This window comes from Lytechinus variegatus, chromosome 15 (assembly GCF_018143015.1).
Source record: "Lytechinus variegatus isolate NC3 chromosome 15, Lvar_3.0, whole genome shotgun sequence".
Lineage (NCBI taxonomy): Eukaryota > Metazoa > Echinodermata > Echinoidea > Temnopleuroida > Toxopneustidae > Lytechinus > Lytechinus variegatus.
Window position 1 is genome coordinate 2,549,607 of NC_054754.1, and position 10,338 is coordinate 2,559,944.

Sequence of the window (10,338 nt, forward strand, 5' to 3'; positions counted from 1 at the left end):
TACGTGGTTGTTCCTTTTGTATTAAACTTAAGCACCTCGAGACCATGTAATGAGTGCAATTGGTCCATAAACTCGTCACTTTGCTCCATAACTTAACCTGATTTTAATGACCCTAAGATTAATCGGACATTAATGATCATGTCAAAACAATTAACGCTCTTGTGTCAACCGTTGATGCCGTTCTTGCTTCGAAATCTATTAAACAGTGTAAAAATGGTTTAGCAATCTTTTGTCAAGACAGTGCCCTCTAAGAGAACAATACCAGGGCGACATCAGGGTGTTTTGATAGGGGGAGGGGGCCAAGGTGACACAAAGGTGAAGCAATTTTTTTCTTCACAATTTGTCAACTGAATTATCCTATATAGTCAATTTGAGTTGCATGACCAGATCTCTTCTTTCCTCTTCCTTCCATTATCTTACCCTCCCCCATTTTTCTCTCTCCTCCTTTTTCTCCACTTTTTGAAACACCACAGGGATAACGCCCATGTCCCTCAGTGGCATGGGGCTCCCGTTATGTTGCATACTCCGCGGTGATGTAAACTCCATTCACGAAGCCGTAACGACCCGATTGAGATGTTGGTGCTTTACACTCTTATTTCGCTCATTAGCGGGAATCAGTGGCGTAACAGGGGGTCAGGTCATCCATGGGGCACTGGAAGTTGTAAGGGGGGGTGCCACGAGAGCAAGATAATATGAAATTGAATATTTTATTTCACATCCATCAAATTTTGTATCTCTTCTTTGTTGTCATTTTCAGTGGGAGAGTGGAGGATGTCCCCCGTTGCTACGCCAATGGTCACTATAGTAGAAGGATGTGGGCACCCTATGGGGTAAGTCCTGCTTCAGCACCCTTGTCCAAGATTTCTGGTGTCCATTTCAGGACCGCTGATACTGCTCCAGGATCCAGAAATGGGGGCAAACTTGTCCCCCCCCCCCCCCACATCGGATGGTAGTAAATATGTACGCATTGTATGTTCTTGGGTCTGAACAGGTAAGTCTCAATCAGATATGATAATTCATGTCTTGTAGTCACATGTAACACGTGAAGAAGAAAGAAGAAGAAAACGGAGAAGAAAAAGAAGAAGAAGAGAAAGAAGAAAAAAGAAAAAGAAGAAGGAGGAGGAGGAGAAGAAGAAGTAGAAAAAAAAAGAAAAGACGAAGAAGAAAGAGAAGAAGAAGGACAACAACAACAACAGCAACAAGAATACGACGAAAAGATAAACAAACATGTATATATTCTAATTTCAGAAACAATGACTTAACCATTGGATTTAAATATTAAAAAAACCTGTCCATTTCCTAAAATGGAATGGCAAAAACAATGCCCCTCAATCGGTCTATTGCCCCTGTAATCCACATACACTTGATACGCCATCGGAGAGCATACGTGAATGACATGCACGACGTCATCATTAATTAGACCTTCTCACATATCATAGCTCCACTCATCTTTGTCTTGTCCGTCACGGGTCAGCTGGTCAAGAGTGCTGGACACACGAGCACCGGACCTTGATACAGTTCAAATGGTCATTTCCTCATAGGGGGAATTAATTCAACCTTTTCAAGGGTGGGTGTCGAGCAAGAAATCTTTCGTGAAATATTACTGTTAATATCCAACATTAGGTGTGAGGTAAATCATTTTACTGGATATTTCATAATTATATAACATGTAATTGATTTGTTCTTACTGCTCCTGGCCAGCCACATCAGTGAACCCAACTCCAGACCGAAGATAAGTTATTACGTTAACACCAATGACATACCATCGGTTGGTTTCCTTGTTGTGACTGCAGGGTTCCCACACAGCAAAAACTGTGGTGTTAACCGGTGTAGATAGAGGACCACACCAGTTATTCAACACCGGTTTTTAATTGGTGGTGTTAGTTTTACACATATAGGTGTTATTACAACACCTTTTGTTGTTACATTTTGCACTCTTTAGTGTTATGTTTAATCTGTAGGGTGTACTTTTATCACGTCAGGGTGTGGTCCTCTATTAACATCAATTGGTGTCAGTTTTAACACCACAGTTTTTACAGTGCAGCATTTTAAGAAAACACGCTTCCCTGATTTTTCCCCAATGAAGTTTAAAAAAAACCCGATAATTATTTCAACCCATTCACAGTTTCGCATGTTTTCTAAGTTGTTGCAGTGAATTACATGTATTTTCAGTAAAAAAAACCTAATAATGTAAAACAGTGGATGTTGTTTTGATATACAACACAATATAACAGAGTCTTAATGACTACCGTGCTATCGACTTTCGGGCCGATCAAAATTCCCTGAGTTTTTCCTCATTTGAGGCATTTCCCCCCGATTCGATTTTTTTGTTAATCGAATTTCCCTGATTTTTCTCTGACTGGAAAAATGTAAAATAATTTTACCTGATTTCCCTGATGGGCTGGTAACCCTGGAGGTCGTTGCATAAAAGTTACGTTTATAGAAAGTCTGCCTGCCAATGGTAATCTTTAATGAAATCCTTGATTCTGATTGGCTGTTGAGCATTGTTGCCATGGTAGTTGCCATTGGATGGTATAATTACCATTAAAGTAACTTTTATGCAACGGGGCCCCGGACTGTCAATACCATCATGACCGTGAAATGAGAAAAGCTTTTCTTTGTTCCTAGTGGTGTTTTTCTTCATCTCCCTCTTAGGAGACCTTAGTGGTTCTAGCCCTCGTCAGGGGTGAGATCTGCCGCATACATTCCTAATTCCGAAGCTTCGTTATTCCGAAGGTTCGTAATTCCGAAGGTTTGTATGTCCGAAAACGAAATGAGGTTCATAATTCCGAAGGTTCGTTATTCCGAAAACAAAGTGAGGTCCGTAATTCCGAAGGTTCGTTAATCCGAAAACGAAATGAGGTTCGTAATTCCGAAGGTTTGTTAGTCCGAAAACGTAATGATTAACGAACCTTATTTCGTTTTCGGACTAACGAACCTTCGGAATAACGCCACAAATGTTCGGATTAACGAACCCTTTTACATTTTCGGATTAACGAACATCGAGGTATAGGCAATTTACGTGTTTCGGAATTACGAACCTTCGGAATAAAGAACCTTCGGAATTACTAAGTGTAACCGAAATCTGCACCCTCTAGATTTACAGAATAATTGGTTGTTTCTAAAAAAAAAAAAAATGGGTGGAAATGGAGCCGGTGGTATCTGGTGTGGATGGGAGAACGACGGCTTAGAAACTATTTTTTTATATATTTTTATAGTTGAACTGACGTAATGTTACAGAACGAGAAGTTCCCTAGAATGCCCCAAAACTCTAATAGTATTCAGTGGGACAGCACAAATCTACCTAATCGAATCCCATACCGCGCATGCGTCATCGTTACTTTTCTCTGTTCTCTGCATTTGCATATTGGTGGCGTCATTCAGAAAAAATAGTGTCCGGAACGAGGAAGTACATCAGCCCTCGTTCACCTTGTGTGCGATGAATAATATCAAGAAATTAAATTCGAATGTATTCATTAATTATTCGAATTACTACGCTCGTGTAATAGAGAGAGTGGGTACATGTAAATAAAAATAATTAGATAACAAAGAAGGTCTGAGACATGCATGGCAAAAGCCGGTTGTTTGGCCTTCTATCTTCGTCGCCCCCTCTGGTTTCCGTGAGCCCCATCGCCAATTTTCTCGTCAAACTCGGCGAGGTTGAGCGTGAAAATGAAGAGAGTGCGGACCACCTGCCCCAGTCGAACCCTCAAACGAGCGCCGACAAATTGGGGACGGTTACCATCTACCGTAGACCGATAATAGAGGAGGTTACTTTCACCTCTATCTCTGCATTTTCTTTCTATCTCTTTCGCCATATCCTGTACCTTTTTCTTCCTCTTCTTCTTCATCCCCCTTTCCTTCTTTCTTTCTCTCTCTCTACACTTCTCTCACATACACATTTACAAAAATACGCGCACACACACTCTCTGATACCGCTCCGATTCTCACTTCTTTAGTCAATCGTCTATCATTATTTTTCTCTAGCTTGGCTCCTTATACTCTCTCCATCTCCATTTCTTTCTCTCTGTCTTTCTTTCACTCACCCGCACACACCACGCTCCCCACACACACCCCTACTCCCTCACACACACACACCCTCACACACCCATACACACACACACTCTCTCTCCCACTCTCGCCGACTCCATCTTGTCTTAACCTCTTCTGTTTCTCGCCCCGTCCCAAACATGACAGAATGTTTGGGATGGCTATTAATTAGAGCACACCGCATGATTGCCTCGCATGCTAAGCTTGCTTGAACATCGCGATTGGCCTTTTCGCATTCAATGAAGTCATTTGGCACGCGACTCCTCACACCGATGATGTCTTAACGATCTTAAGTTTACCCTCCTTCCATTCTCTCCAAGGCTCCCACAAGGGGGCATGATGCGGAGTTTGGTAGGTGAGAGGGGTGTGACATCGTACCCCTCTTCACGCTCTTGATGCCAATCTCGCCAGTCACCCGTCTGTTCGAAATATTTACTCACATCAATTGTTTTCCACTTTATTTTACAAAATCTCAACTGGTTTGCCACCATCCCAATAAAATACAACCACATCTACCAAATCTGACTTTTAAATGATGTTCCCTTCTTATATCTTATGGAATTAATTTCCATTTCATTTCTCGTATTACAGAATGTTTGTGAAAGGTTGAGTGAACACAGTTCGCATTTGCATGTCCCTGTCCAAACACGTTTTTCTTATATACAAAGTCATTCAGATAGAGACAGAAACTGAACATAAAACATTCAAATAAATAAAAGAAACTAAAAAGGAAAAATAAGACCTATCAATAAATTCTACGTTAACCGTTTTACAAAGAAAGAAGAGCGATATAATATACATATAGGATCTGAATATCACACGTATCCACCTTGATAGGTGCTCAAGGGGCTCATATATTACCCCGGCTAACATGGCTTAGCAAGATTACCGATTCCAGCCGGTGATCACAGCTTTTTGAGGAAATACCGGTGCCCATTTACCTCACCTGGAAGGAGTGCAGCACAATGTGGATGAATATATACTGGACTCAGTCACATCTAAGAAACTGCGACTCCAAACCGATGAAATATGTCAGGTTATTACCAATGACATACCATCGGTCGATTTGGAGTCGGTTTCGTTGGTGTGACTGCATATAGCCGATGCACTCGTGACATTTGGTAAGGCCCCGGCCATAACCAAGTCCCTCGGAGGGGACCTATGGAGCATTTCATCAACATTTTTTCGTCCCATAGGTTGTCAGATTTGACAACTTCCTTGATTTTGTTTGGCTGAGGAGCACGGTTACTATATGGCAACTTTCGGATGAAATAGGACTTGTCGTATAAAACGTCCGATAAGTCCTTTCTTTAAACGCTCCACAGAAGCCGTGTCTCCGTAATGGGTTCTGTACTTGAGAGCATTCATGGTTTTAACAGAGGTAACCACTATTTCAATCTGCAATCATGGCAATATTGCTTTGTAATATTCCATATTGGGAAGATAAAGAAACTGAATTGAATGATAAATAGATAATACAGAGGGGCGCGTCGTGGTCTAGTGGTTCTGACTCTCGTCTTTCAAACAGAGGCTCGTGGATTCGACTCCTAGCCATGGCGTGTTTTCCTTCAGCAAGAAATGTTTCCACACTGTGCCGCACTCGATCCAGGTGAGGTAAATGGGTACCGACAGGAAGTAATTTCTCAAAAAGCTCATGTGCGCACCGAAATCGGTAGAATGGCTTAGCCAGGGTAATATAGGAGCGCCTCGAGCACCTAGCAGGGTGGATACGTGCGCTATACAAATCCTATATTATTTTTTATTATTATTGACTCGGTCTAATATACCCTTTTTCGCCCCCTCTCTGCACCCCTAACCTGTCCATTTCTGTATCTTTTCCGTCAATGGAGAAAGCTTCCTCTCTACCAGTTCCCGATGTAGATGATGATGATGATGATGAGGGCCTGTGCTCTGGCTCTTGCTCGCTTGAATCAGAACCATTCAGGCGCGGAGCCAATTAAGTTTGCCAAACGTTAAACTAATAACTTCGTGTTATCTGTCGCCTTTAAAGCCACCGTACATTCGTCTTTCCCTAACCTTTAATCGCCAACTTCAATGCACTTTTGCTCGCTTACATCATATTACCTCCGCAATTCACTAAAGTGTCGCTTAGCTTTGGCTCGTCTTCTTGTTTGGCGAGTCCTCTTTTTATCACAAATGACAGGAAATTAGAATACCATCCCATGATGATAAACCAGCAATTTGGCCGATAAAATCAGGTGCAAGTCACGGTAAAAAAAGATATATTTACACCTAGCTCTTCAAAAGGGGGAATGGTCTGAAACTAAACCAAAAGAATGTGTCGGAAATACAAGCCCCCTCCAACAGTTCATACACAAAATATAGAAAGAATTATATATATACTGTACATATAGCTGTAAAGTAAATAGAGTTAAACCCTGATGATAATTATTTTAACACTTATAGATTTAATATTATTAACCTGAATACATACTCAATATAAATAATATTTCATATTTCCGTCGTTGTTCCCACTTCCTTTCCTTTCTTCATCTTTTTCTCTCTTCTCCTCGCATCTATCCCATTTAACAGTTTAGTTTAGTTTATTATTCTTTAGTAAAACATCACACCCGTCAATAATAATAATAATATTCCGCATTTATATAATAATATAATCGGAACGACCTCTCTAAACGCTTTACAGACATACCCCGGTCATCGGATCCTTGCATGCCCGCATACAATGTATGCACCTTCTCCACTCTCTCGAGAGCATTCCAACAAGAGTTCCAAGACTCAATTGCTAGGCATACTACATATAGGCTTTCACATCCTACCGGGTACCCATTTAACACCTGGGTGGAGAGTGACAAAGTGTGGATTAACGCCTTACCAAAGGACGCTAGGCCATGGTGGGATTCGAACACACGACCCTCTGATTACAAGGCGAGAGTCAGAACCGCAGCTACACCACGACACGGCCGTCAAAACCGACGGCCGGCCTAAGAAGGTATATGAGCGATGACATCAAAATTTATAAAAGTCACATACAATTACAGGAAAAAGGAAATCATAATTTATTCACAAAGTAGACTTCACATTTCAGAAATAAATTGCACAAAAAAATGGTGGAAGTCAAATATTATTTCTTGAATATATTGTTTCTTTACGAACGGTGAGAATTTCATTTGCATATCTGGCTATTAAGCAGCAGAGTGTATCAGAAGACATAATAAAAATGAATTGTTGGTAAGTGGTTAAAACATTGAACTCAGTGTAAATGTGTGAGATAGTAGACTTTTGAATTAACACGTGTACATGTCTTATTCATCGAAATTATAAATGAAATAAGAAAATAATGGTAACAGTCAAGAGTTCATTTTCATGTTTGATTCAAATGTCTACAATGTTCTAGCTTGCATTTCTCATGTATGAATTTAAATCTAACGAATACACTGCCTGTTTCTTTGACTATTATAACGAATGTGTTTACCCTCAATCGCGAGCTAGCTGGGGCGAAGGTGCTCAAAAAGTGATCAAACTGACTCGATATATAAATCGAAATGCAATCATCATTCCGTCGAAAACGATTGACGCCTTCTCAAATACTTCACTTATACACGGCCCTATCCACATTTCGCGTTCCATTTATCTCTATGACTGACGACACCTTTCTCATAAACGCGGTCTATGTCGGTATCTGCTGTCCCCGCGGTGCACGACACATATCGCCTACTTAGGGCACACATTTTTGCTCTCGACGTCCATTAAAAATGGCAACTGCAGCAGTGCAAACGCTCGTCTGGGGGTGAGCCTCAAAAGGCGCTAGCTCGGAAAGGGGTGAAATTGAAAAAGGCAACGGACCTTTTAAAAAACTGGCGCTTGTTGGGGAGAAAATGAATTGAATTCTTTTAAGCATTGAAACCGAGGTGCTAGAATAATTTTAGAGCAATGGTATTAACATTTACACATCGCTGATATCGGCTCAGATAGAATGGGAGATGTACAGTATGATTGCCACTGTAAATATATTTGTATAACTGTGCTAACACGAACTGTAGACGTCAACAAAATGTTTCAAAACGATTAAAATAAACGAACTTCGGCGCTCGATTAATCCAAATGTCATGCAAGGATGAAGCTTAATTATAAATGGAAGACTTTTTTTCATTTGTTTTGTCGTTATCAATTTAACCAGATGGGAACATGAATTCACACAAGTCTATATATACTGGAACTATTCTAAAAGGTCATTTCCTAAATATTTTTATTATATTCTTCTTTCACAGTAACCATGGTAACAGCAAAATTAATTACCTTTTCTAAGTTGTATATATACCTATTGGATACGTCCTTCTTCACTAAGTGATAGATAGTGTTAAAATTTTTACAAATATACATCAAATTTTATCAATCAAAACAGAAAAAGTAGATTGTCCAGACAATAAATAAAATACAGGAAATTGAACAGTGCTTTACAATGTCAAAACATTTTAAAGAATAGATGAACAATCCATGAAGTGGATCAGATTGCATGATTTGCGTTGTCTTATTTTTCTTCTTCTTCTTATCCTTCTTCCTCTTCTTCTTCTTCCTCTTCTTCTTCATCTTCGTCTTCTCCTTCTTCTTCCACTTCTTCCACTCCCCCCACCTCTTTCTCTCCCTTTGATACGAATACACCTTGACAATTATCTGCTTTCGTTAACCGCGAGAAATAAACCCGGACAAAATAAGTAGTTAAGAATTACAATTGCTATTACACGCTAAGTAGTAACACATAACAGCATGTATTGACAATAGTACATCGCCTACGTCTTGACCTCTTTATTGCTAGTCATTTAAGGGTTATAATTACAGGTTACAAAACCAACCACATAACCGTTATTTGTTGCATTGTCCGTCCCCCAGAATCGTAATGATCTGTTCTCTAAGTCTAAAGAGATCTATTTTATTTCCTCGTGTTGGTTATTGGTCACAGCAAAAGCCTCAGACGACAATACAAAACGTTTAAGAACAAGACAATTGAAATGGTTTGTGTAAAGCCCCGATACCCGTTTTGTCGACGAAATTACCCCCTTTCACCTACGATTCTGTATTCACTAGTATTAGGCAACGATACACTTTACTGAGAATATTGAGTAGCTGGGATGAGAAGGGGGAGGGGGTTGAGGGAGAGGGAGGGAATTTGGAAGGGGTGGATACGGTGGTTAGGAGGGAGCTCGAAGAGAGAGGGAGAGAGGGGTGGGGGTGGGGGTGGGGTATTCAAACTGAAATCTCAGAGAGAACGGAACTGTGACAACATATGTGCTTCTGCGACAGTTGCTCCGATGGAAAACCTGCACGTTAAGCCAAACATACTAAAATCTAACCTCCAAGTCTAAATAAACCATAAACTTTATCTTTACATTATTCTGAAGGAAAAAAATTCGATTATAATCCTATACCCTATATGCTCTCTGTGATATTAAGACCAGAGCAAATGTCGCAGGAGGAATTGTCGTGTCTGTCGCAAGAGAAAATGTCGTGTCACCCAACATAGAGAACTATTTATGATATAGAACAGATAATGCACCTATGCTGTGTCGGTACCTCCGTTTTCTTCAAGTAGACCGAAATACATTTTCCTTTAGATTCGAAATGGAAAAGGATGTATACAGAATTAAGCAAAACAGAATAAGCCCAAGGGGGGGGGGGGGTGGAAAAAAGAGAAAAGAAACAACGGAGCGCGTGTAATTTTGAAATTAGCGAGCAAAACACGTCAACTACTTGTATCTGGAATAATATTATTCGTGGAAAACTCACTCCTATTAGTATTATGCTCCATTTTAAAAGCAAGGTTCCCTGACAAACTGCCTAAATTTTAATTTTCATAATTGCGACTTAAACGAACAAAATACCGTAGTTATTGCAGCACCTTTTTTTTTCAAGCAGAGGGCTATTTAGAAAACTTAGCATGGGGTACGAGCAGTCAAGTTTCAGGGAATATGCAGGAAATAAATGATTAAAAAATATGCAAGTTTATGAGCCGGTTATTATTTTTGTCGACAGTAATAAAAAGTCCATTATGGTTTTTCCAATTTTCGATATCGTTATTCCATCAACCTCCCCCATTCACTTATTACGAATCAGTCTGCCATTATGACATTAATGCGGATTAAAAACCTGCGAGGGTGATTCGATGGGAGCCCCCATGCTGCTTCAAGGGGGCAATTTAAAATTCATAATCATTTTTTAAAAGTTACGATGAGCGCCCAATCAAACAGATCAATCATAAGAGCTTTGTAAGACACCCATAATCCGTGAAAATCTGTCTGAGACCAGCACTTT